Source organism: Zalophus californianus, chromosome 16, assembly GCF_009762305.2.
Source record: "Zalophus californianus isolate mZalCal1 chromosome 16, mZalCal1.pri.v2, whole genome shotgun sequence".
NCBI lineage: Eukaryota > Metazoa > Chordata > Mammalia > Carnivora > Otariidae > Zalophus > Zalophus californianus.
Window position 1 is genome coordinate 39758406 of NC_045610.1, and position 25544 is coordinate 39783949.

Sequence of the window (25544 nt, forward strand, 5' to 3'; positions counted from 1 at the left end):
TCTATACTTTCGGAGACACCCCAAAGGTTGTCTGGCACTTTGGTCCAGAAAGGATTTGGTGCAATTTCTTGCTGGCTTAGGATACTAAAAGGCACATAAAGTTTGGTTGCTCAACCCCTCTGTGCCGGGGTGGGGCAAAAGGTGGACAGGGAGGTGGTCTGGGACAGAGAGGCAGACCATGGGTGTGGGCTCAAGTTCTTGTCGACAAAGGTAGTTAATCCTGGCTGGCTGCTGGGGTGGCTGAGGGCCGCCTGAGTGCTCAGGCTGGGTGGATGCTGCCTTGGTGGCCTTCGTCGGCCCAATCCACCAGCTCACTGCTCTGGAACCATAGTTGGATCTCCCTCTGGGCCCCCTCCATGGAGTCGCTGGCATCGATGATGTTCTTGCTGATGTGGATGCTGAAGTCCCCCCCTGATAGTGCCAGGGGCAGCCTCAGTGGAATCGGGGTGGCCTAGTCCTATCATGGCCTTTGAGGAGCAGACCGCATTGCGGCCATGGCTGCTGCTGGCCAGAGCTCATGTAGGTGATGAGGGCCGGGTAGAAGGGCTTCCTCTGCAGGTCATGGTAGTGCTTGGCAAGGACTCTGGTGCCTGCAGCATCTTCATCCCCACCAGCCTGAAGTCCCTCCTCTCAGAGCACTCGATCCCATCCCCAACAAACCACTGCTCCACCCCATTTGGCTTCACTGCAGCCAGGGTCTGCTCCCGGGTCCAGGAGGACCCTCCCGAGTTGGGGCATATGAGCAGGCTCAGGCCCGGGGCCGAGAGCCACTCCGCAGCCCAGGCTCCATGGTGCCTGGTGTGTGAGAGGGTAAGCTTTATTTCTGGCCTCTCTCTCTGACTTCCACCTGTACCCAGCCATTCTGGGCCAAATTTGAGTTCCCCCAGAGCACTGTGCACATCCATTCTTCTGGGTTCTGACAATGCTCTTCTCTCAAGGAGAGAAGGCTCTTTCTTCTCCTGTTAGACTCCAGCTCGTCATTTTAGAACCAGCTCCAGTAGCCCTCAGCTTCTGAAGAATTTGATGCCGCAAGCCCAGAGCATACCATTTATACCCAATGCCCACAGCATGCTGTTCACACTGCTGTGATAACACCTCTCAGTCTAATATTTATTAGTGCATCTTTCTCTCTCCATCAGTTACAACGAAGTGGCACCTTGTTTGTTTCTTAGATGCTTAACCCAGCACCTGGCATATTCTTGGTGCTCAGACCAGTGGGTATTAAATCAAACTAAAGTATTTTTCTGTTGATTTGACCTCAAACAGGATTCACCTAGAGCTCACGAAATAGTGGCCGCTCGTTGGTAGAGCTAGGGAGGAGATGGGCAGAGGGGGGGTACTTAATGGGCCTGTCTTGACCTAACTGCATGACCACCTGCCCCCTGCTCAATGGTTAGTGTCAGCTTTGGCTTCTGAGTAAAACTCATAGGGTCCATACTCTGGGAAGGTTCCCAGACTGCTAAGGCAGGTCCGCAATTTTTAGGATCTTACCTACAGTTTGAGGAAGGGAGGGAGCTGATACTTATTCATAGTCTGCTCCGTGCCAAACCCGGCATCACCGCATTTAATTTCCCAACAATCCTATGAGCTAAGTACTCTGGGATGCCCATTCTATAGCTGAGGAAATAGAAACTCAGAGAAGTTAAGGACTTTCCCAAAGGGGACTGATAGCCTGTAGCAGAGAGCAAGGAATGGAACTCCCCCATCCATCTCTTTCCCCTAAGCAACACTAGTTGGTAACCAGGAACCCAACTTCGTAACCGCCGAAAGCCCCGAAGTCGAACGCCTCTGAGGCCAACACACCAGCAGAAGAGGAATTCCCTTACAGACTGGGTGGCCGCGCCGGACTCACTTCTGAAGCCGTCTTCACGAGCGTTTCTGATTGGTGGAGGGTAGGTCACGTGCTCGTGTCCTAGCTTCAAGGGAGCCTGGGAGTCCGAGTTCTTGATTTCTTGGGGAAGGCAGGACCCTAAGGGAATTTCCTCCAGAAAGGCCATTCATAAGATGATGGGCATCTACGAATATGACCGATGTTCAGGACACTGACTCATCCTAAATGCCACAGAAAAAGAAGTTATTTTAGATGCCCAAAACAAATGTCTCTTTCAAATCCTGCTTCTTTCTTAAAATGTGGTTTGAAGGAAGAATTTTTATTACATAATTTTTGGGGATATAACTTACATATAGTAAAGTTCACCTAGTTTAGTGTACACATCTAGGGGTTTTTATAAATGCAGACAGATACGTAACCACTACCACAAGCAAGATCCAGTGTACAACAGTTTCATCACCCCCTATAGTTTTTGAAGCAAAGGCTTTTTAGGCAAAGAACAACAATAGCACTGAAGAGATCCTATGTGTAAATATCAACATATGCAGACAGAGAGCCTCCCCCTCCTTGGCTCCCGTCCCAGGGGTAGAGAGACAAAGATTACAGCAAAAAGACTGAAATGTTTTGAAGTATCATCTCTTTTCAAATGTCAGGTTTAGGGTTTAATGCAAGAAGATGGATGAGATTAACTGCTGTGGTTCTAGCTCACTGCATGGATTCCTGCTTAGTTTGACAGGCAAGCAACACCTTGAACAAATGCATAGCTTCGCACAGATCCGGGAGGAGGGAGGCCCGTCTCTGACCTTCTGAGTGCATTCCTCGTCAGGCAATAGTGGGTCTGTGTTCCCGCTTCTGCATCATGCTCCAGGTCACAGGATCCAGAAACCCCTGGGGTTAAGAGGTGGCCAAAGACTGGCACTGTGTAGGGGTGGTGGTGTAGACGTAGCTTAGATGTGCAGGCAGAGCAGGAGGAGGAGGAAGGGGGAGTGAACTGCGGGCCTGGGCTGGAGGGCTGGAGGGAAGTTCTCCATGGAGTCTAAGAATTCTAAATTTGAGCATGGCCTTTTAGGTCATTATAAAATATACTTTTCATTATGCAAACATAGATTCTCAGAGTAGAATAGAACTTATTTTATTTGACAGTTTATTAGCTTGACTTATAGCATAAATATCTGGGCATGTGGTATGTAGGCCTCTATTGGTTGGTGCGCTTGCCCAGGCACTGCAGATGTTCGAGGCAGGCCTAAATGAATGCATTGAGCTTCCTCAGAGATAGTTACCAAAGCTTCCTGCAGGCCAGGCTCCCTGATAGCAGCCCTGTACCCCTCTCCCAGGGAGCTGAGGGAGGAAGAGAATGAGCACACATTTTTAGATGTTAACCATGTGCTTGAATCTGACAGGAGCCCAACTACCCTGACCGCTGGGTTTATCATTGCCAATTTAAGATAAGGAAATGGAGGCTCAGTGACGTGTAAGTGCCTCCAGTGTCCAAGCTGGGATTCCAACTCAGATCTGTGGAGCTGCAGATCCTGTGGAGCATGCCCCCCTCCCCATGTTGCTACCAGGGAGTTACAACCTGCTTCTGCTTTCCTCCTTACCAGGATTTGTATGGGGCAAGGAGTCAGTCACTTAGACGGGTTGGAATGAGGCCGGTGCCACTGTTTTGCAGGGGAGGGTAGGGGGGGATCCCATATATGTTTCCAGAACCTTCTCTGGGTTGACACTATATTTGTTTCCAAGCAGAAAAAGGCAAGGTATGGGTAGCTAGGGTAAGGAGAGGGCAAACACTCAGGTAAAGGAGGTACGTGGGAATTGGCTGTGGAGCAAGGGAAAGAAAGGGAGGTGGGGAGGGTTCTGCACAAAACCTTTGGCTTTGAGTTGTTCCCGATTTCAAATCCAGGTCCCACTATGAGCTGATTGTTTGATTCTGACAGAGTCGTCTGACTACCTGAAACCTCAGTTTCAATACCTGTGAAGGTAAGATCACTCACAGAGTTTCTTCTGAGTCTCTGGGACGATGACCCGAAGCGGAACCAGTGAGGCACCTGGCCTGGAGCAGGTTCTCCACAGAGCTCTGTTCCCTTTCTCCTTCCTCTTGTTGACTGAATCACTGAGCCCATTTTGGCATTCTGTAGATCTCTACAGCTGAGAAATCTAAAAATAAACTTGAATTATGGTGGGTTTAGCCTCGAGGTCTCTGACAAGCACTTCTGTGTAAATAGCAGAAGTGAAAAAAAAAAAAAGCCATTTCATTTCTAGTATTTGAAACCCAAGTTAAAGAACTCTCATCATGTGGGCAGCTCGTAGTGGAGGGACGGGGGTGGTAAGGGCTCAGATTTGGTATTTTTTCATGTTGTTTTTGTTTTTGTTCTGTGATGATGTGTGGGACTCTCCAGGGACGTGTCACAGGGCTCTAAGGAGAAGGGGGAGGTGAAGGTGCAGTAAGTGGGAAATTTGATTCTGTGTCTTACTGCTATAGGACAGAGCTGGGGAAAGGGGGAGTGTAGGTCAATGGGTGGAAAAGGGGATCTCACACTCAAAGGTCCTGTGGCTATCACGTCTCTCATACCTCTGGCTTCAGGTCACAATTGAGCAAGTTTCTTAATTCCTTTTTCGGTGAGCTTCTGAAGAAAGGCCATCTTTGGGGACTTGCCTTATTCCTAAAATGCCAGTATGTCTAAACTTAAAGTGGGTGGGTGTGGGGTGCCTGGGCGGCTCAGTCGGTTGAGTGTTCCGACTCTAGGTTTTGGCTCAGGTCATGATCTCAGTGTTGTGAGATTAAGCCCGGTGTTGGGCTCTGCACTCAGCAGGTGGGGAGGGAGGTCTGCTTCTCTCTCTCTTTCTCTCTCTCTCCTTCTTCCCCTCCCCCTGCTTACACACATTTTCTCTCTCTCAAATAAATAAATAAATAAATAAATAAATAAATAAATAAATCTATCTTAAAAAAAAATAAAGTGTGTGCTTGTGAGTCACAGAGACTCATGAAAAGAGAAAGCAAGAGGCTGGCTTACTTGACCATGGCCCACATTGATGGGACTCACAGGGTCTTTGTCTTATTGTTATTTTTAACAAAATGCCTTCCCACCCCTCAGATCTAATGTTCATTCTTCCTACAATCCATGTTTTATAGGCTCAGAGAGATGAAGTGGATTCCCCCACGGTCCTAAGAGAGAGAGCCAGGACTTGTACTGGCTGCCTCCTTCTTTATACAGGGCTGGCATTGGCCATCCCGAGAATGGTGTGCAAGTTGGGCTCAGGACCTGAGACCTGGAGAATCCGGGTCACCCAGACTTCTGCCCTATGACCTTGACTTCTGCAGCTCTTTTTAAAAAATGAACATAGTGACATTCTATGTCAACGTTGTCTTTTTTAAAAAAGGAGTGAGTAACCCAAGTAAAAACCTACCATACTGTGCTTGATATTGCATTGATCTAGAACTCTCTGAAGGTGACAGTGGACAACCACATGATCTCCTGTTCCCACTGCAAATAACCAGAGGGAGGGGATTTAAGTGTCAATAACAGGCTGTGGGATAGATCCAAGGGGGAGCTTCCTGATTGTAGAGGGTTGTAAGAGCCGCTGAAGAATGGCAGTGACGCCTTTCCAGTCCCTGAGCCTCCAGCACCTGTCGATGTTTGCCAAATACCATCACCCCTCCCCGCTTGCTGGTGTCTGCATTCATCCTTCTGGAGCCAGCTCAAATGCCCCCACCCCCCACACCAGACTTCCCAGCATCCCCATGAAGAATTACAAGCTTTCCTTGCCTGCTCTGCAGTGTGACTCTGGTACTTCTATTTAGCACCCATGTTGTTCGCCTTAAAGCCAAGCCCTTGAATCCCTCCCTCCCTGAGTGCTCGGAGGGCAGGGATGTGTTCCATTCATCCCAATCACCAATATCTATCAGCGCTTGGCACATAGTCAGTCCTCACCAAAGGACAGCAGAACTTCACCGTGAGTTGCCTATTGGTGGTTTTTAATTGTTTTTAAATTTTGTTAAATTTGAAAACTCAATCCCCAATGCCAGCATGCATATAAAAATAAGGACTGTCATGCTCTGTTGGTAGGGATGTAAACAGGTTTGACTTTTCTGGACAGTAATTTGAATTACTTTAAATGTGTATGCCTTTTGACCATATAATTTTCTTCTATTTTCTCTTCCCTTCCCTCCCCCTCTCCTCTCCTGTCTTCTGAAGGGGTTAGTGAATGGCTTTTCATAAAGATATTGCTATTGTTATATTCCTAGCAATGTTTTTTAAACAATAGCAAAAATGGGACCAGTGTTAATATGGATTTGGGTAAATCAACTGTGGTTTATATCTATGAGAGAATACCATGTAGCCGTAACAATCGATGGTACATGAGTGTGTATTAATCAAGTAAGCAAAGTGACAAAAACCCATCACAAAATAAGAAGCATGGTATGGTTCCAATTTTAAAGAAAACATAAGGATAGGTCCATGGGAAAGTGTCTGGGAGGGTTTACATCCAAATGTTTTAACCCTTTTTTTGGGTGGTGGGATTTTAGGGGATTTTAATTTTCTTCTTTTTTATTTTTCTGAATTTCCTCAATTTCCTCCAATGAACATGTATTACCTTCAGAACATGGAAAAACATCTTCACATGTCTTTAGTTGATCCTCTAAGTAAACTCCTTGGTCCTCAAATTCTGAAAACCGCAGAAACGAAATCAAAATATAGGCAGTTGAGGTTGGAGGTGCTGTTGGAAGTTCTCTGGGCCAAGAGGTTCTCAGACTTGGTTGCACGTTTGAGTTACCCATGGAGCCTTCAAAACTCTGCTGTTCAGTCCACACCCTATACCAATAAATCAGAATCCCCAGCGGGGGATCCGAGCACCAGAGTGTGTTACATCTGCCCAGGTGATTCCGATGCGCAGCCAACTCTGAGAACCCCTGCCGTTGAGTTGCACTGTTCAACACAGCAGGCACTAGCCACATGTAGCTATTTACGTTTAATTAAAATTAAGTAAAATGAAATAAAAGTTAAAAATTAGTTCCTTAGTCACAGTAGCCACATTTTAAGTGCTCAATAGCCACATGTGGTTAGTGGCTACCATACGGGATAGCACAATTACAGAGCTACCCCTTAATTTTCAGGACAGGAGACCAGAAGGGCCTCCTTCTAGCAAGGCCTGATGCTCGTGGAAGGAGAAGGTCCCTATTCTTGCCTACTCCAGGGACTGCAGAACAGATCTGCTTGGGCCATCAATCATTGTGTGCCTAGAAAGTTCCTTCTGCTTTCTTGCATCTACCCTATCTTCCACCTCGAGCGTGGGGAAATTTTATGCCACATGTTTATTTTCAAGGGCTCGATAGGGCCAGGCCCTTCTGATCTGTTCAGCTTGGTCAGGCCAGCAGTCAAGCTGTTTACATGGAATCCAAGCGCTCAGTGGAGAGTAGAACAAGGCTGTGTTTTCCACAGCTGCTGAGAAAGGTGAGTGAGCCGAGGCAGAATAACAAAAAGCCACTTCAAAAACATACCAGAAAAAGTCAGAAAGCAGAGACAATTAGAGGTTTGAGAGACACACACTCCCCCCCCCAAAAAAAAACCCTGACAAAAGAGCAAAAACAAGTCATGGGGGAGCCTGTTGCCCTGATGGTTTCAAGACTGTCGCGGTTGCTGACTTGAGAATGGGCCTGTCCCCATGGTTCTGAGAGGGGCCGGGAGCTGAGGCTGTGAGGGCTCAGAAACTTCACCTGAGTTCTGAGAACCTTGCAGCTAGGGAGGTGGGACAGTCCCTGAGAGCTTGAGACTCTGGGAAGACAGGGGTGTGTGGAAATGGTGGGGCCAGGCTGGCTGGGGAAGAGTGTTTTAGCCCAGAGACTGGCCACCTATTAGGCAGCCAAATCCCACCTGGCCCTGGGCTTCGGAGACCTACTGCCTGGGAGGGAGAGGTCTGCATGAACATAGTTCATCGTGGAATTCGAGGCCCAAGGCCACCCAGGTCGCCATGAGGAGACCTGACATGAGGAGCCAACCACAGAGATGCCAAGACAGAAAGGGAAACCTGGTGCTCCCCTCCCCGCCCCCATTTCCCAAACTACTATATGACAGTGAAGTATATAGTGAAGGAAGCCCTGGAGTTGGAGGACTTGGGTTTCAGTCCCGGGCACTGTCACTCACTTGCTGTGTGACCTTGGGCGGGTCAGTTTACCTCTTGAACCTTAGTTCCTTGACTTGCAAATTGTAGTGTTGGCATAGACCAATGGTTCTCAGGCTGGGCTGCCTATTGGAATAACCTGATGAGTTGTAAAAAGAAATGAGATCCTAACTGTTCTGGGATATAGCCTGGCCTCAGGAATTTTCAGAGCTCCTTGGGTGATTCCAGGGTGTAGCCAAGATTGAGAACCACTGGTCTATCCAGTGTGTCTCAAGTATAACATAGGAGAGCGTAGGGGCCATCTTGTTAAAATTCAGATCCTAATTTTATCGGCCTGGCATAGGGTACGAGACTCTGCATTTCTAACAAGCTCACAAGGGATGCCCATGGCCACACTTGAAGTAGCAGCAAGTCTATCTTTAATGTCCATTTCTCTCTGACTAGCAGCAACTCAGTCTGGGTTTTATTTTTGGAACTGGCATGGGTCGCATATTTCTGCCAATAGACACCATCACTTCTAAAATCTTTCTTTTCCCTCCCTCTCTCACAAGAATCACTTAAATTCTCACTTGTCATTTGAATTCTGACAGATTTGAGTCAAATTTCCCTTCGAGGGCAGAAAATGAAAGATAAAACCAGACTGTGATGTGAGTTCCAGGTGGGGTGGGGGCCGTTTTACTGGGGGGAGGGGTGGAAAGACTCCATGTAGCTGATAATAACAGGTATTGAGTCCCCACTTCTGCTGCGCACTGTTCAAGTGCTTTATACAAGTTGTCTCATTTACTCCTCATGACAACTTCATGGTAAGTACTGATAATGCCCCTGTTTACACATGAGGAAGCTGCAGCTTAATGAGAATCAAAGACTTTTCCAAGCAAGGAGCAGTCTGGGACTTGAACTCAGGTGTCTGTGTTGACTACTAGTCCACGTAGGGCAGGGGTTGAATCTGAGCTCTATGCCTGGTCAGACCTAACCAGACCCAACCAGATCCAACTAGACCCAACCAGATTCTATCAGACTTAACCAGACCTGAGCAGACCTGGCCAGACCTGACCAGACCTGACCAGATCCAACCAGACCCAACCAGACTCAACCAGACCTGGCCAGATCTGACCAGACCTGACCAGATCCAACCAGATCCAGCCTCTTGGCACCAAGTTGTTGGCAGGGAGAGGGGTGGGACGGGGTTTGCATGAGTTTAGTCTAGTCAAGCAACCTCTCCACTCACCTTCCATACCTCTCCAACCAGAAAAGGGGAGGTGGTAACAGTTTTCCACCCCAGCTGCTGGGGCCAGGCCTCAGGGCTCTTGCATGGAGTTTGGCACCTGGATTCACACTTTTCTCCACTTGGCTGTCTGTCCCTGCATAAATCTCTGCTGCCTGCATCTTTTTCTACTTGTATCATTTTCTTTTCTGCAGGGGAACAGGCAGTGTATCTAGCTTTGTGACTGTTTTATCTTCCTTTTATAGGCTTGTCTAGGAGCCTAGAGTAAGGCTTATCCCCACCACATCTCCCAAATAGTGCCACACAGAAGCTCGTCTGAGGCTACCAAGATTGCTACAAAGTCTAAACATCTCAGATTCTACTGAGTTCTTAGCCAAAATGGTAGTCCATAGGCCAACGTAATAGTTTTTCCAACTTGACTCAACCCAATTTGTCTTACTTCCTGATATCAGGAATATGGGCCTACAGTGGGGGTAGGGGGTGAGAAAGAAAGAATGAAGATGTTCTTATTCCTTTACTAGATCTTGAGATCCTGGAGGCAACGATTTTGCCTTTTCATTTTTGTATCCCCAGTACAGAATGTGGTGCTGGCCAGACAGATGCATAATATTTGTCAGATGAGTGAATGAAGGTGCCTAGGGCAACATTCCTTCTTGCACCGAATGACTGGCAGCACTGATAGCTTGTCCTGCTTGGCAGGAGAATCAGCACAGACTGAGCTTGTAAGGTCCCCGGAACCCTGTGGGCACAGTTACTGGGAAATCTTTCTCTTTCACCACATCTGCTTGGGTTCTGCTGCAGCTCAGGAAGGTGAGGTTTCCTTACAGAGCCCCAGCCCCCGATAGGCTGGGTATGTTGTAGAATGCTAACATTGACAGTGAGCAGGAGGGGCCCAGCTGGCACTATTTAGGCAGCTCCGGGATTATAGAATGTGCGAATGAGAAGACCCCTCTCTCTTTACCTTCCAAGAAGGAGGGTCATCATATTCTCAAAATTGGGTTTGGATATCTAACCTTGGAGGCTGGGATGAAAAAAGGTAGAGGGTTCAATCTACATGGAAGAGTTTTCCTCTGCAGATAGTTTTTCTCCCAACAGAAAGGAAGGAAGGAAGGAAGGAAGGAAGGAAGGAAGGAAGGAAGGAAGGAAGAAAGAAAGAAAGAAAGGAAGGAAGGAAGGAAGGAAGGAAGGAAGGAAGGAAGGAAGAAAGAAAGAAAGAAAGAAAGAAAGAAAGAAAGAAAAAGAAAGAAAGAGAAAGAAAGAAAGAAAAAGAAAAAAGAGAAATCAAATATATGCCCTACCTACACCAATTACAGGTGCAAAACGTGCCTCAGAATCTAAAGTGACTGCATTGGTCATTTGGGCCCCAGCCAGGGAAATGTTCCCATTTATTCAATTTGTGTAAGAAAATGTTCTTGAGGGCACCTGGGTGGCTCAGTTGGTTCAGCAACTGCCTTCGGCTCAGGTCATGATCCTGGAGTCCTGGGATCGAGTCCCGCATCGGGCTCCCTGCTCAGCGGCGAGTCTGCTTCTCCCTCTGACCCTCCTGCCTCTCATGTGCTCTCTCTCTCTCATTCTCGCTCTCTCAAATAAATAAATAAATAAAATCTTTAAAAAAAAAAAAAAGAAAATGTTCTTGAGCCAACTCCTAAGGCTCTGTCTTGTGTCTTGTGTCTTACAAGAAATAAGCCAATGAGGGCGCCTGGGTGGCTCAGTTGGTTAAGCGACTGCCTTCGGCTCAGGTCATGATCCTGGAGTCCCGGGATCGAGTCCTGCATCGGGCTTCCTGCTCGGCGGGGAGTCTGCTTCTCCCTCTGACCCTCTTTCCTCTCGTGCTTTCTATCTCTCATTCTCTCTCTCTCTCAAATAAATAAATAAAATCTTTAAAAAAAAAAAAAAAAAAAGAAATAAGCCAATGAGAAGTATGCCGCCACTGCAGAGGCCCCTGTTCTGGTGGGAGTGGGCCCAGCAAGAAGGGCAAAAGTTAGGAGAGGTCTCTAAACAAGACCCTCTGGATCAGATGGGTGCTACTGTTGGGGTCACATGATTGCCGCAGACCCAACTCTCTTCCTCTGCCTTTCCCGGGGGGCCTGTGAGATTAATCCACTTACACCATCTCCTCTGTAAGCATCAGCCAGTCCAAGGGAATGAAAACTGGTGACTGGTGCTATTTCTATCCCCTCCTTCCATAAATAGCTGCTTTTCTTAATTTTAATTGCCGGCATGTAGAACTGTGAGGTGGGCCCAGGAGAATGGATTAATTAATCTTTCATTTAACAAACATCTCTCCTGGACTATCCATCTGCTCCCATGACTTTTATTTATATGCTGCTGACTTTTAAACCTATCTCTTTGTTTTGACCTCTCTCCTTAACATGAAATTCACATTTCTAACAAAAGAGAAAAAAAGGAGAAAGAAAGAGACAAATAATGGAAATTGCATGTAAATGATTGCTGTTAGCTTACGGAAGTCATTCTGCAATACATATTCAGTGACCCCATTTCTAGGTGCAGAAGCTGAGTCCACAAGACGGGCTAGATTTGCCTAAAATCTCGATAGAAAATTTGTGGCAGTGCCACCGTCCTGAGATTCACCTGCATCAGAAATAAACCAGGTACTCCAAAGGGGGGAAAAAAAAAGAAAAAGAAAGAGAAAATTCGTGTCAGAATTGGAACCAGGGCTTCCCCCCCTCAAAGCTGCGGAGAGAGCCTTAAAACCATGGCAATGGAATTGATGCTTGTCCTCTTGGGCCCTTCTTGTTAAGCACACACTGTCTGCCTTCCCCAAGGGAGGGAGCTCTTCATCTTCCTCTTCCCTGCACCTCCCAACCCAGTGGATGGCACAGACTGTGGGCTCAACAGGGATGTGGGGGGTTGAATCTGGTGGTTGAAGCTGACTTATGAAACTTGTGGTCGTAAACAGCATTAAGTGAGGCCCCCTGGCCCCTCCCGTCCTCACCACTCAACTGTGTCCGAAAGGCTTGGCTCAGATCTCACCATTTTTTTTTTTTTAAAGATTTTATTTATTTATTTGAGAGAGAGAGAGAATGAGAGATAGAAAGCACGAAGGGAAGAGGGCCAGAGGGAGAAGCAGACTCCCTGCTGAGCAGGAAGCCCGATGTGGGACTCGATCCCGGGACTCCAGGATCATGACCTGAGCCGAAGGTAGTCGCTTAACCAACTGAGCCACCCAGGCGCCCCTAGATCTCACCATTTTTAAGAAGAGTTTCCAGACGAATGCAGTCTCTGATATTTGGAGCAATTCCTGTCTGCTCCCCTCATTTAGCACCCTCTCTCTGTACTAACTTCTGTGGGGAGGGGACAGTGTGGCATATGGGTTGCAAGTGTAGGCTGTGGACATGAACCCCATGTTTAAGCCCCAACTCCACCATTTTCTAGCGGCGTGATCTCAGGTAGCTCCTCTGAGCCTCAGTTTCCTTATCCGTAAAGTAGGTCGAGTAATAATTCCTCTCTTACAGGCTTGTTGCAAGAATTAATTGGGACAAGTCATGCAGAGTGTTTAGTGCGTTGCCAGGCACTCAGGACATTCTGGCAATTATTGTTATAAGTTTTCACAACGAAATGTTTTGTTTCCCCACCTCTTTGAGGATGGTTACCTCGCCTGTGAACCGAAGGAAATAATATGCCATCTTAGGGGATTGTCATGACAACAAAACGAGAGTATACATATGAAAATGCTTTGTGAACCTCTCAGGTTTGGGTGTGAAGTGTGACTGCCCCCAAGATGACACAGCTGGTAGCGAGCGGCGCCCTTGTGGAACCACCACACCCTCCCCCCGGCCCGCGCAGACACACACAGCCACAAACATGCACACGGTGGCAGGGCCACCCCTGCCACCAGGGAACCTCTGGACTGTCTGACCCCTTCTGGTGTCCTAGGGAAGTTGTTCCCCTCTCCAGGCCATCTGAGCAAGCGCTCCTGTGCTGGGCAAGGAGGTGGGTGAGGCCTGGGCCTCAGCCTCCAGAGCTTCCACCGTAGCAGGGGAGAGGTGTGAACAGGCCTTATTCTGCATGGGCCCAGATGACACGGAAGTGGAGGCAACAGAAAAATGGAAGGAGGGGAAGTTTGGGAGTGAGGGAGGCAGGGCTGCCGTTTGAACTGGTCTTTGGGAGACGGGTAGTGTATCACTTGCTTGGGCCGCCATTACACAACACCGCAGACCGGGTGGGGTACACACCCCACAGTGCTGAAGGTTAGAAGTCTGAGATCAAGGTGTTGGCGCGGTTGGTTGCTTCCGAGACATCCCTCTTTGGCTCTGCCCTGACGTCCTCATCGCGTCAGGATGCGAGTCATATTGGATTTGGGCCTGTGTGACCCATGTGACCTTGGCCTTGTGAATTTGACCTTAATTACCCCTGTAAAGGTCCTGTTCCCAAATACATTCTGAGGTACTATGGTTTAGGACTTCCACATATTAAGTTGGGGCAGGGGAAAATTCAGCCTCTAACAAGTAGGATGTTTTCTCCTTACATTTGTTCAATTACAGAAGTAAAATGTTGTGAAACGTTGAGGAGCACGGGAAGGAAATGAGTCACTAAGGGATGACCGTACCTGTCCAATCTTTTTTCAGAAAGAAAAGAATATGGAGCTTTCAAAATGGGTATATGGCACCTGCTGTTTTGTACCTGCTGTTTTCACTTGACGAATACATCAGCAACTTTCTTCCATGTAAGTAACTCTCCTTCCACCACATCACTTTAAGTGGCTGTGTATGGGTTCATGATGAGGAAGGATTCACTGTAATCAATCAATAGGTGGTAGGATTTTGATTAGCCAAGATCGGGGTAGAGAAGTAGCTCTTTGGGAGGGAACGATACAAGCTTCAGGAGCACAGTGTTGGTTACACTTCAGCAAAGTGGAACCAGGCAGAAGAGTTCTCAGAATCAGGTCAATTACATTTACATGTATGTGTGATTTTTTTTTTTTTTTTTTGGGGGGTGGGGATAGACTGTGGATGTGACAGTGCTATTTCTTCTGAGAAGTCCTGAGGTGTCCCGAGAATTGAGCCAGCTGTACAATTTATGTCTGACTAATCGGGATCTCAGTGACACCCCGCAGGGCAACTGAAATTCAATATTTGACTCTACAGGGTGAGATGGAACTTAAACACGTACTAGTTTTAATTGAGATGCTGCGTTTTTTTTTTTTTTAAATGAGTAGACTTTTTGTGATTGGTGACAGCTGTTTTTCCCATCCCTCCTTCCCCTCTTTGTCTCCAACTCTTCATCCCTGATGAGGAGAGGTCTTTGGCAACACAAAGCAAAGTGACAGGGACTTAATGATAAAGATTGGTTTGTCTTGTTTCACACCGAAGACTCTGAAGGATCTTAAAGGGAAGTTAAGGTTGGATTAGGAGAGCTTCTTGGGGAGAGAGGAGGCAGGGAGCACATCTCCAGGATGCCCACCCATGGTGGATTTTATTTATCTTTTATTTTTATTTTATTTTTTTTTAAGATTTTTATTTATTTATTTGACAGAGAGAGACACAGCGAGAGCAAGAACACAGCAGGGGGAGTGGGAGAGGGAGAAGCAGGCCTCCCACGGAGCAGGGAGCCCGATGCGGGGCTCGATTCCAGGACCCTGGGATCATGACCTGAGCTGAAGGCAGATGCTTAACGACTGAGCCACCCAGGTGCCCCAAACGGTGGATTTTAAACAACGCAACGGGCATTCAATAGAGAGAGAAAATGCTTAGCCCTGTTAATTTCAATAACTCAGCCTTTCAAATTATGTTATAAAGCCCACAGAGTCTTAGGTTTCATTTGTTCCATTATGTAAGTGGGAGAAGAGGAAATGGGAATGGCTTTGTATGTGATTTGGTAGAGAAACCCACAGAATAGCATCGAAATACAGAGGTGTCAGTTCCTAGATAACAACCCATTCTTAAGGGAGTAAATCCATCAGAATTACAGGTGTCTTTGGGGGCTTTTTTTTTTTTTTTTTTAACAGGACATGGCAACCACTTCTATAGCCTTAGGAATCTTACCAGACCCTTTTGAAAAAGAAAACAAAGATTTATTTATTTATTTTAGAGAGAGAGAGAGAGCATGTGTGCACACCCGTGTGGGGAGGGGCAGAGAGAGAATCCTCAAGCAGACTTCCCGCTGAGGGTGACGCTGGATCCCACCCCCCATGGGATCATGACCTGAGCTAAAACCAGGAATCAGACGCTTAACCAACCGAGTTACCAGACCATTTTGTTGAGTGAATGCATCCCGGGACAGATTTATTCCAAGTCCAGCTGAGAGCAGTGATGGATACTCACACGAGTCCACACACTGCCCTGGAGAACAAGATTTATATTCTTGTAAAAATCTTCATCCTAACACCCTATCAGATCTGATTCCTTGAATTGGTTTTCTGATGGAGAGTGGCACCTCTCCCTCCTTAGCTTCCGGGGAGAGAAGCCATCTTTTGCAGTTCTTTCTTAGGGACTTAGGTTCATGGTGATGGCTTGCATTTTGGAGGCAATTTCATAGGTTGGCATTAGAAGGAAAAAAACAGGCCGGCCGAGCTCAGTTTTACTAGCAGAAACGGGAAAAGAATGAAGAGGACTGACTTGCTAGATTGTTTTTGTTTGCTGACACCGTCCTTTGGATTCCCTTTAATGGCGGAAATTCTGACTTTCTTTAGGTAAGGGGGTTAGGTTTACACCCCTCCCTAGGCTGTGAGTACGATACGGGTTGTGTAAATGATGGCCACTTGTAGATGCTGTTAGCCCCTCGGCTTCAGGGAGCACATAGGAAAAGCGACTCTGGAAGGATGCAGTTCACTTCAAACCTTTAACAAATCCACATCACGAAAACCCAATTAAGATGGCTTGCTATAAAAAAGGATTTACCACTTCGCAGGAACTCACCACGTGATTACTTTAAATAGACAGTTGTTCTGCATTTTGTATTTTTTTCCCCCCACAAAATGAATGTTTTTTTTTTTTTGAGACTGCACTGTGTGCCTAGTTCTGTAGGAAACCCACATAGGCCAGATCTCTAAAGCGAATGATGCCCCCTCAGTCTGTGCAAGTGAGATTTTTGGGCGTCTTTGAGCACCCACTTCCAGTGCCTAGTGAGATAGTCATGCCACCCAGGAAAGTGGGAAATGCTGTGTAAGAACAGTGCCCACATCCCAGCAGTCATGTGGGGGTTGGCCACCCCTCTCCAGATGCCGGCAAGACAATGCGTGCAAGGGCTCACAGACCCCCTGCCGGAAGCCAGGTAGCCCAGGGAACAAAGCCGGGATGATGACGCGCTAATGGCCCAATGCCGGCAAGGTGCCCAGGGCGAGGGAGGTTATCGCGACAGCTCTGCTCACACAATTATGAAAGCTGATTCTAGTTAATTCACTTTAATTAAAATAGGAGGGCCAGTTTTACCCCCAGGCAGAAGACGCTGTCTGGATGCAGAGCAAGATTTGAGGTCCAGGAAGCAAAGGTGTTGCCTCCCTTGCCTCTGTCCCAGAGGATAGACATGGCACCATTTTACTCTTGTAGTCGCCCTTCATGAGCCACTGGACTGTTACCCTGTCTGAAGAACGCAGATTCTCCGGCAAGGAAGCAGGGCATCACTAGTGCCTCGAAGGGCAAAAGTCTGGGGCCCCTGATGAGCCAGGAGAAGGCGTGAAAATGATGAGTGTGTATGTGACATAGAAGACAGAGTGCTCGCTTCGGCAGCACATATACAGAAGACAGAGGGTTTTTGGGTTTTGCTTTTTGTTTTAGAGAGAGAGAGAAGGCACACACATGGGCGGACGGCAAAGGGAGAGGGAGAGAGAGAATCTCAAGCAGTCCCCCCACCCCGCCACGCGGTGTGCAGAACCTGACGCAGGGCTCGATCTCATGACCCTGAGATGATGACCTGAGCCGAAATCGAGAGTTAGCCACTTAACTGACTGAGCCACCCAGGGACCCCCGGAAAACAGAGCTTGTCTCATTCCCCACCGAATAGAAACCCCTGAGGGCAGAAGGTTTTGCACTTTGTTCATTGTTGAATCCCCAGCTCCTAGAACCAAGTCTGGTGTGTTGGAGCTCAGTAAATATTTATTCAGTGAGTGCTTCTGAAATGTTGAATGAGGGAGTCCTTCCAATGAAAGAGCTGCTTCACTGTGAAGCTCTATGGGCATGAAAGTGGTGTAAGGCAGGGTGCCTGTCCTAAGGTCTGGCCATATGCTAGCCTGATAACTAGTTGGCATTCATTCATTCATTCATTCAAGGAACATTTACCCAGCCAGCCCCTCTTCTGTAATATATTACCCAACATGAGCCAGCCTCTGAGGTCACCATGGTGACTCAGGTTGGGACCACAACCTTCTGTAGGCATTCACTGGGCCGGGCTGGGGCTGAGGGGAACATCGGGGCAGCTCGTGTCAAGACCTACAGTCCCTCAAAGGCAAGCAGGGCCCCCTCACTCTGCACTTCTCCACCGCGGAACCCACTGAACATGACCTTCCCCTCTGGCTAGTCCTTCGTTGTTCTTCCCAGCTTTGTTCACCCCAGGGCCCAGCGCCATAGTGAATGTACTGCACAGATAGGTGCTACTGTTAATCCCAGCAAATGTAAGAGCAGTTCTCAGCGCTTTGTGATGTTACTGGTGCTGGTATCGGGGATGGTGACTCCCATTTAGCTTCTGTTCTTTGCTCTGGCTTTCTTGGGAACTTCTTTTTTTTAAAAAATGTTTTATTTATTTATTTGACAGAGAGACAGCGAGAGAGGGAACACAAACAGGGGGAGTGGGAGAGGGAGAAGCAGGCTTCCTGCCAAGCAGGGAGCCCGATGTGGGGCTCGATCCTAGGACCCTGGGATCATGACCTGAGCTGAAGGCAGATGCTTAATAACTGAGCCACACCCCTCTTGGGAACTTCTTGTGGGAGGGGGAGCTGGCTGGGCAGGATTGGGCATTCCTGGGTTCTCTGTGTCATTGAAATACCACCTGGCCCCCACTGGGGACCAGTGGGTGGTAGGTCCATGGACTTTAACGTAACAGAGACAATGTCTTCCACGGAGCTGCCTGAAGATGGTAACAGTGTGGGGGTCATTGGGAGTTGTCCAGGTCCAGGCTGGAGGGGCTTCTACAGGGCAATATGGTGTGGTACTTTGGACCAGGGGGCTTACAACCCACACATTTTTCTGATCTCATGATTCTTTCAGGCTTTGAATTTGGAACGTCAGAACGCAGTCACATGGCTGCCACCAAAAGATACTGTTAAAATGCAACTAGAATTTTGTTTTGGTATTTTTTTTACACATTGGCTGCAAATCTTTGCAGGATTTTCCCCTTCCCAGGGTAAAGAGACAGAAGAGGAAGTGAAAACAGGAGGGGAGAATTTTCTTAACAGTGCCTCTTGCCCTGCAGATAACAAACAAAAACCCCCTTGGGTTTGAGCAGAGACTTGTACTTTTTAGTAGCTTGAGCCCATTCACAGCCTGCTTCATTTGGTTCTCAAAGCTCCCCTAGGTGGGAGGCGGAATTCTGAGCTGCCCCATTTTTCCTCTCATTTGCAGACAGGATGCACTCTGGGGGCTGGAGGCAAGGGCTGGGCACTGGCTATTCTGGGAAAAGGAGGTAATTCTTCAGAGCTATTCTGGAGAGGCACTGGGGGTGTCTGAGTTTCTTCAGGACAGCTCATCCATACCTGGTGGAGAAAGGTCTGTATAAACAGGGATCCCAGCTGACTGTCCTCTGGGTGGAGCCCTTTGGCCACGGAAGACAGAGGAGCTGTGCTCCCCAGCACCAAGGCACCATCTGCTGATTGCTCCCAGCTACAGGACTCTCCTGGATGCTGGGGATCCCCCACCCCAAAGCTCGGGGACTTTGAGAGCTCCTAACTGTAGTATCTGCCTCCAAGAGAGGGGTCACTTCCCCAGAGTCTAGTAGGCATGTCTCCAAACTTTCTTGTTGCTTTAGCAGGCTTCATTGACGACCTGGTATATGGAGAGGCCAGTGGGAAGGTGGGCAGAATATGGAGGCCAATGGATGAGGTTCTGGTCTCCTGATGCAGACAGACCTGGACACAAACATGAAACGAGGGCTAAATAGAGGAGTTGGCGGAGGGGAGGGAGGCAGCGAGAGGCGACTGAGGCAGCCTCGTGTTGGAATCCCGACGCCAAATGCCAGGGCAGAGTCTCTTGGCCCAGTGCGCCATGCTCTGGGGACCACGTACTCTGCACTGAAGATCAGCAATGCATGATAGGGCAAGTGTGAAGTTCTAAGGTGGCCGGAGTGTCTGCAGTTCGGATGGCTCCATTCCCTGGACCCCTTGGGAAGACTCCATCGTGTGGCTTAGTTGAACTGAGAATAAGGGCCTGGGACATGGAGGATGGACAGGGGACTTGCTGGGGCGGGCACATTATGGCAACCCTCTCCTGCCTCTTGTGGGTTTTAGCTTGTTTGGGGTTTGGGAGCTCGGTGTTGGAGGAGAGGCTAGGGATCGGGGTTGCTGGGAGGGAATGGGTTATTCCTTCCTTTGTTTGACAGATATCAAATGTAGGGTCACAGGGCATTCCCGCCGGACTGCACACCAAAGCACCCAACAGAGAAGCACCAGGATCATTGTGCAGGAGGCCCTTTCCCCCTCCACACCCCAAGATTTGCTGTTTCCCTCTTCTGATCTCCCCTGGCTCAGGGGACCAAGCAAGTGATCCCTGCTGGAGGCATTCAGTCCATCTCTCTCCTCTGTCTCCAAGATTCCAACTCCTTGAGCCTGTGCCCAGGTTCCCCTCATCTCGGAATATGTTCCATCACCCGGCTGTCTAGTAAGCTGTCAGGAAGTATTGAATGAACACGAGAAAAAGATCATCACTGACTCCCTGACCTCTGCCCACCATCTTCTTTTCTGGAGAAGAGCCAGCTTGTTTTTGTCTGTGTCTGAGGAAGAGGCTGGGGACAGAGCTGGGAAGAAAATTTCACAGCAAATCCTCCCCCGGATCTGGGAGAGTTGAAATCTTGTCAGGGTCAGGATCCAGGCTCCAGGGTCACCCAGCCAGGGCCACCGGGAATAACAGAGCAGTTTGCTGGGCTGAGACAGGAGGAAGGGGGCAGAAATGTTTGCAGACTGGGCCCCGGCATTGCAGGAATTTGCCTGGCCTACGGGCTTGGGCCAGGTCGGTTCTATCCAGGTAGATTTCAGCTTCTTTGCAAATGGATAAAGCTCTGGTACAGAGCTGACTCAACAATGACTCAAATTTCCTACAAGCTAATACCTAGTTCCTTGTCCACAATCCAGGCCAGGCCTTGGGGGGTGAGGGAGGCCTTGGGTCCTGGGATAAGCGCCGGGTGGAGGACATAATGGGATGGGGCCTCCTGGTTTCCCTGGAGCCTTGAAACTGGCCAAACAGGAAGCATCCTGTTTAAAACTTACATAAACAATCTTGAGCCTTTTCTGAAGTTCCACAGAGAGGGGGCGGGGGTTGGGGGAGAGCCTGGGGTGCGTATGAGGGGCCGAGGAAGGGAGAGGCCGCTGGGTGGCTGTCTCTCGTTGGCCCTGGACCCACCTCTGAGCCCCAGAGCTGGGCACCAGTCCTGGTAGCCTCTGGGCCTCCTTTGTCCTCCGCACACACGCCAGCCCTGGAGGACGCCGCTCAGCCCAGCCCGGCTGCTGAATCAGCCTCCATGTCTTCATTTTGATGGCAGCTTGGATTTGTTATCCTTCAAAGATCATCTGCTGGAAGGACATCGGCCTCTTGTTACATCTCCCAGCCTGCCTGTGGGCAGCTCTGCAAAGCCGATGTCTTCACCTGGGGCCTGGGTGTTCCAGCGCTAGCTCGGGCACCAGCAGGGTGGGAAGAGGGACAAAATCATTAATTCCCGTGGGTCGAAAGGAGAATTACCTCCCCTGTGCAAACGTTTGTTTCTTCTCTTCCTGGGCAACTTCAGATGTGTTAATCTAGGACTGTCCTTTGTTTTGGAACAGGTCTCGTTCATAGCAGTCGTGGGGTTTTTTTTTTTAGCTTTATTTTTCATTAGTGTGTAGCACATGTGAACTTTATATAAATATAAACTGAGTTTTGAAAAGAGAAGAATGAAAGAATCACCCCTGATCTTACCAAAAACACACTGGATTCAGTTTCTGTCTGGACCCAGTTTCCCTTCCAATCTTTGTCCAGATGCATATTTAATTATATACGATATGGTCCCAAGAGACATTTACCTTTTGGAAGAACCTAACCGAGAGCATGTGCACAGTCCAATGGGGCTACATCGTCATCTTTCACGTTATCATTAACCCAAAAAATACCTCTAGCCTCATAATTTATTTAATCAACCTCCTGTGGTTGGAAATGTGATTGCTTCTTCTTTCATACTCTGAAGCAAGGTGTTCACCTGTCTTGTCCGGGCTCTGTCCATGCCTGGGGGCAGGCAGAGAAGGTGGTCTAGCTTTGGGAGTCTGGCAAGGTTCAAGTGACCCCCAGCTCTCCCTCATGTGCTTCCCCCCCCCCCCCCCCCCGCACTGCCCCAGGTCCTGGGCCTGATTCCTGCTAAGCAGTTCTTGCTGTGCTCAGGTGCCCACACGGAGCTCCTCAATTCTCAGTAGGGTAAAGGGCATTTCCAGGGTACATTTATGCAAAGTGTTTCATCCATGCCGGCGTTCACCCACTGGACTCTGACCATGTGCATAGACATCTCCTCAACCAGATGAAAGGCACGGGCCAGGTCATACGGATCTTTATTACTGGTGCCTTGGAGGGTTCTTGGCATATAATAGGTGCTCAGTAGTTGCTGAGGGAGTGCAAGTTGAAAGAATGATCCACAGCTCACAGGGAAACATGTAAGTCACTGACCCCCGCTCTTTCCCCCACCTGTTGCAGAATCTGACACATGGCTCTGCTATAGGGATGGGAGACCTTGACTCAGGGCAAAGGGCTCTATTCAGTAGCTTACTTCCAACCCTTAGGTAGCTCCTGCCCTCTCTCACAGTCTGCTCTCCCCTCCCCATTCCCCGATTTCAACCATAAAGTAATGACGGTTTAATAATGCAGGGTCCCAGGCACCTGGGTGGCTCAGTGGGTGAAGCATCTGTCTTCAGGTGATGATCAGGCTCAGGTCGTGATCCCAGACCCGCATTGGGCTCCCTGCTCAGCAGGGAGTCTGCTTCTCCCTCTGCCCCTCACCCCGCACGTGCTCTCTCTCGCTCTAGCTCTCTCTCTCAAATAAATAAAATCTTAAAAAAAATGCAGGGTCCCCACTCCACCCCCTACATCCAGCTTTAGATTCCCTTTTAGTCAATAGGGTGGCCAGCTTGTCTCAGCTTGCCCCGGGACTTTCCCAGTTTTAGTACTGAAAGTCCCCACTCAGTCCCAGTGAAACCCGTCAACCTGAGGGTTTTGTCCCAGCTCCCTGCATCCAATTCTTAACAATGTCCTGTAGAGGGCGCTGGAGGCACAGGCCGGGAGACAGGCGCCCAGGTGGACGGAGCATTTGTCTGCTCTCCCAGGTGTGAGGCACCACCACCTGGACACCATCAGAATAGGGATTCTGTCTCCCGCCAGAGGGGGGTCAGAAAATAGCCCATCTCCTCCCCCATCCGGCAGGAAGCTGACACCTGTTGCAGAAGAGGGCGTTACCTCGTCAGACAAGCCTGGTGCTCAGAACCCTCTTGGTTTCTTGGCCGCAAGAAGGCAAATCATGTATAAATATATTGCTCTTTGTCTCGGGCTCTCAAACTCTCCAGTTGTTCTGGCTGATGGCAGCTCTGACCAGCCTGACAACAGGACACGCCAGCTGTGTTGACCTAGAACATCTCGGGCCACAGCTGAACAAAGTGGTTTGCTTCTTTCTAAGTGTGTCTGTCAACTACTCACCTGTCCCTGGTTTGTAGACCTACCTTGGGAAGCGGGAAATCATAAAATTTACTTTCACAAGTGGGGGGTCGATAATGGTAAGATAATCTTGCTACAAAGAGGAGACCCGTGCAGATCCTGCTTTGGGCGTTAGCCGGGCTGTAGTCAACAGCGAGTCAGCTATTCTGATAAGCACAGATTTCCTGGTGCTCCACGCATCAGCCCCCTGCTTGTGTGCATGACCCTGACCACTGAAGCATAGATGTGCTAAACCAGGTTGAGCAGTGTTTAGAAACAGATGCTATCGTGGTGGGATCCTCTACCGATTCTTGGATTTTCTCGCTCTTTGTTATTAAGCTTCTTACTTTGGTGGTAATTACGGTTCAACAGGTATTCTGTGAGAACTGTTTTGTAAGGAGGGCCCGGCTGAAAACACCAACACAATATTTAAAAACGCAGAGCTGCCATGTCAAGTCATGTCATCAGTGCGGGTATTTTCACTTGCCCAAGTATCTGGGAAATGCCGATCAGGAGACCAGTCTTTGTTAATGTTCTCAAAAGAGAAGGTGACTGTTTTTAAGCCCTCTTCCCTCTTAAAAAAAATCATTTCAAGAACTGGAGGGGTTATGAGAAAACGGTGGTACTTTTAAAGAGTTGTAAAGGAGAGAAGGCCAGGGCCAGCGGGCAGTCTGTGTTCATATCTCACCAGTGGAGGTATCCGATCCCCCTAGCGCAGGACTCTGGTGGGTCTGGGGCGGGGGTGGGAGGAGTCCTGTCTCCACCATAAACTGTGTGATCTTGGACAAATTATTTCACTTCTCCGAACCTCAGCCTGTCCATCTTTAAAGCTGGGGTGATATTCAGAGTATCGCCTTGTCAGGTTGTTGTAAGGGTTAAATGAGATGATGTGTGTGGAGCACGTAGCTCTGAGCAGGGTGACTGGCCGGGATTCAACAACACTTTGTTGAAGAATCTAGTGGCTTCCTTTACCTGCCCTCCAAGCTGACTGCCTACTGGGTCCAGCCAATACTGCATCAGCTAGAACTAGATGGTAGTTGATTACGTTAAGGCTTTCTTGCAGCGCCTGGGTGGCACAGTCATTAAGCGTCTGCCTTCAGCTCAGGTTGTGATCCCAGGGTCCTGGGATCAAGCCCCGCATCGGGCTCCCCGCTCCGCGGGGAGCCTGCTTCTCCCTCTCCCACTCCCCCTGCTTGTGTTCCCTCTCTCGCTGTGTCTCTCTCTGTCAAATAAATAAATAAAATCTTTAAAAAAAAGTTAGGCTTTCTTTGTATTTCGATATACTCATTGCGTGGGTTTGGCTGTTTCCCACGCTTTCCCAGGCAGGCGCTCTGTCTTGAACCACCGTCATTGTCCTCACCACCCGCCCCCCCAAATGGCCCCTAACACTTACTGCGTGCGTCCCATGTACCAGGCATCAGGCAAGGTACTTTCATCCGCCTCTCATTTTCTTCTCCCAATCACCCTCGGAAATTGATACTGCAGTAACTTTGTCCCCATTGTGCAGATGGCGTCCCTGGACTTGAACCCGGAGCTGCGCTAAAGCCTGTGTTCTTGACCCCACTCTTCACTGCCTCTTTTTATGTGGCGATCTCACCTTTGACAGGTTGGATTTCACTAGTTTTGCTTTTGGAGAGCCCATCAAACTCTCGGTTCCTGGATACTGGTCACAACCGGTTTTGGGTTTCTGGTGACAACTCAAGGTGCTGTGCCCTGCAGTTTAGGGGGAGGAGATAGGTAGGATTTCATTGCAAGGAAAGTGATCCTGGTCTAAATAAACTGGCATGGTGGGAAACATCCGAGAAGGACGTCAAACGTTTGGCAAAGTTCAGTTCCACTAGGCTTGAGCAGGGTTTTTGTTTGTTTGGTTTAAGTAGGCTCAATGCCAGCGTGGAGCTTGATGTGGGGCTTGAACTCACGGCCCTGAGATCAAGACCTGAGCTGAGATCACGAATCGGAGGCTCAACTGACTGAGCCACCCAGGCGCTCCTTGAGCAGGGTTTTGAGTGTCCTGAGGATCTGTTCTCTCCAGAAGCTGTAAAGAACAATTCTAGGTCTGGCTCCTATAGTTGGCTTTTAGATGAGTCACTCAGTTTGCTTCTTTGGGCCTCAGTTTCCCCTTTTGGAAAACGAGGGGGATTAAACCAAATTGGTGGTTCTCAAGGCTTTGATATGCTAGATTTCTAGGCTTCTACCTGGTAGGCTCTAATTCAGTAGGGTTGGGTGGGGCCCAGGCAGCCGCTCTGGGGAAATTCTGATGCCCGTTAATTTGGAGAATCGTCCACCTGGACCATGACTGACATTTGATTTGAAAGCTAATGTCCCAGGATATTGTGGAATGTTTTTTGAGGAGGAGGAAGACCCATCCAAAGTGCACACACAGGAAGAGGTGGATAAAGTTTAGAGAGTAAGTAACTGTGCATGACAGCCGTCTGATATTGGTACTTCCTGAAATTTCTGAGACTCAGGTCTTGTAAAAGCTTCCCCAAAGCTCACAGACTGACAGGAAACCACAACAGGGGTAAAATGCAAACATAACACACCCTGTCAGACATGGGGGCAG

At 48.6% G+C, this 25544-nt stretch overlaps 1 pseudogene; it reads right to left on the reverse strand.

Moving 5' to 3' along the window:
- Nucleotides 1-259: 259 nt before the first annotated feature.
- On the reverse strand, nt 260-905 carry LOC113939066 (annotated as a pseudogene).
- Between the last annotated feature and the right edge of the window lie 24639 nt (nt 906-25544).